Source organism: Sinocyclocheilus anshuiensis, unplaced genomic scaffold, assembly GCF_001515605.1.
Source record: "Sinocyclocheilus anshuiensis isolate Anshui unplaced genomic scaffold, SAMN03320099.WGS_v1.1 scaffold270, whole genome shotgun sequence".
Lineage (NCBI taxonomy): Eukaryota > Metazoa > Chordata > Actinopteri > Cypriniformes > Cyprinidae > Sinocyclocheilus > Sinocyclocheilus anshuiensis.
In genome coordinates, this window is record NW_015546041.1 from 573,269 (window position 1) to 575,483 (window position 2,215).

Consider the following 2,215-nt stretch of genomic DNA (forward strand, 5'->3'; position numbering starts at 1 on the left):
GAAAAACAACCACACACCTCCTCGGCACCGGCTCTGTGAAAGACTCGTGAAGATGAAAAACCACTAGAGTATGGTAGGTTAATTTTCTTTTTTGACTCTTTTATCGCTTGATGCGTTGTATGCTGATGTTATTTGCGTGATATAAAGCCAGGTTTAAGTTTCCGTAAGAATATCTCAGTGTCCCGAGTGGAGCTGTATGAACCGGTCAGAGGCAGACCAGCGGGGAGATCAGAGTCACAGAGGTGCGTTAAAACACATCTATACACTTTTCTTCATCGTCTTGTATGAATTATTTTAATGTTACTTGCTCACTTTCCTAGTAAAGCTGTGCTAGCCAGTATTTTCCTCCCGCAGTGCGCTGGCAGACCAGTGTAGCAGTCGATTCTGTTCCCCTCTGGAATTTGTGTAAATAGTTAATTAAACATTGCCCCAAAGTAGCCCAATTCCGCGGAATAAATACTGTGGATTTGGCAACACTGCAGCATGCAAATACACCAAACACAACTGGATGTACGGAAAGCAAAAAGAGACAAATGTGTTGCTACACTGCAGCATAGTAAAATGATTCTCACACTCCAGTTAATGTTCTGTGATTTTTTTATTCATCTTGCAATTGTTCCTTTGTTTATGTCCGAGTTTTTGAAGTTTAATTTTGCCTATGCAAATTAGTGTAATCTGTCTGTGCTGACTGCTGACGTCAGGGCATTGGCTATTACTGTTTCCATATAGAGCAACAATACATTTGAATTAATATTCTATATTCTATTTCTGTTTACCTTCTCACTGATACAGTGGAATATATTTAATCAGAACACTTATCCAAACCTTTTTTCTTTCTTTCACAAGAAAGCCTTGCATACAAGATGCAAGTGTGGAACATAATGTTGTAATTGTAATTGGCATACAATCTCAGAGTGCACCAGATAAATCAATTGATCAATCATTCAAAATAGCTCAGTTATAAATAAGGGAGATGACCACAAAATGTTGTCACCTGAATGACTGTTCTTGTTGGCATTGTTGGCATATGGATCCAAACCTATATGAGGAAATTCTAAATTACAAAACTCGAGGTGTTTATCCATTTTATCCATTTGTGAGCAGAAATATTTCTTTTATCTGTGAAGACTTTTAATAATTCAATCTTGATTTTATGAGATTTGGAGAGTTTGTACCAAACAAACACGGTTGGCCTACACTGCAACGAGCCAGGCATACAAACACTGAAGCAGACCGAGACAGCAGACCTCACACAGCCAACATGCTTCATATTTCTAACAGTAAGAACCAGTAAGATTATTATTTTGTGGTCACATATTCATGGAAATCAATGTGTATGTCAGTCCAAAAATCCACAAGAACTGTATCACAGACACTTGTTTTGGTGTTGCCAACCCTCATAGTCCTCATGTCACCTCTTTTTTCACCACATAATTACATTTCCAGACCGACTGTTACTATTGCTACTTCATTCTCTGTAGAAATACATAAAACAAAGACAGTACAAGCTTATTGAGTGTTTGCAATCTCTGCAGGTTTATTACATCACAGTGTGCAATGCTTGTATCATTCAGACTGTGCGGTACGTTTGGTGCTGTATGCAACAGTTTGTGAATGCCGTGGCCACAGTAGCTCCGTACCACAGAGAAACCGTTTTCAGCTCACGATAGCGGATACCAGGCTTCACTAGTATGGCGAGTGATTCGTGACTTTTCTAAGCAGGAGAAGGAGAAGGAGCAGTCTACCCTTCCGTCGCCGCCAGTCCGTGTAGATTTTTGAATAGGATTGATAGGGACGGCAGACGACAGACCGGTGTAGCAGTCGAGTCTGTTCCCCTCTGGAATTTGTGTTCCCCCTCGGGTTGCCAGGTCTGTGTAATAAACCCGACCAAATAGTTAATCAAACATTGCCCCAAAGTAGCCCAATTCCGCGGAATAAATACTGTGGATTTGGCAACACTGCAGCATGCAAATACACCAAACACAACTGGATGTACGGAAAGCAAAAAGAGACAAATGTGTTGCTACACTGCAGCATAGTAAAATGATTCTCACACTCCAGTTAATGTTCTGTGTTTTTTTTATTCATCTTGCAATTGTTCCTTTGTTTATGTCCAAGTTTTTGAAGTTTAATTTTGCCTATGCAAATTAGTGTAATCTGTCTGTGCTGACGTCCAAACTCAGGGCATTGGCTATTACTGTTTCCATATCAACAG

At 40.0% G+C, this 2,215-nt stretch overlaps 2 protein-coding genes and 1 long non-coding RNA gene across 3 annotated transcripts in view; 1 reads left to right on the forward strand and 2 right to left on the reverse strand.

The window, feature by feature from the left end:
• The window catches only part of LOC107698966 (zinc finger protein 501-like), a 17,567-nt gene that overhangs the window by 14,202 nt on the left and 1,150 nt on the right, over positions 1-2,215 (reverse strand). The window lies entirely within an intron of this gene.
• LOC107698959 (gastrula zinc finger protein XlCGF8.2DB-like) overlaps positions 1-2,215 on the reverse strand; it is a 31,413-nt gene that overhangs the window by 4,240 nt on the left and 24,958 nt on the right. The window lies entirely within an intron of this gene.
• LOC107698970 (uncharacterized) overlaps positions 1-2,215 on the forward strand; it is a 3,742-nt gene that overhangs the window by 1,044 nt on the left and 483 nt on the right. The window lies entirely within an intron of this gene.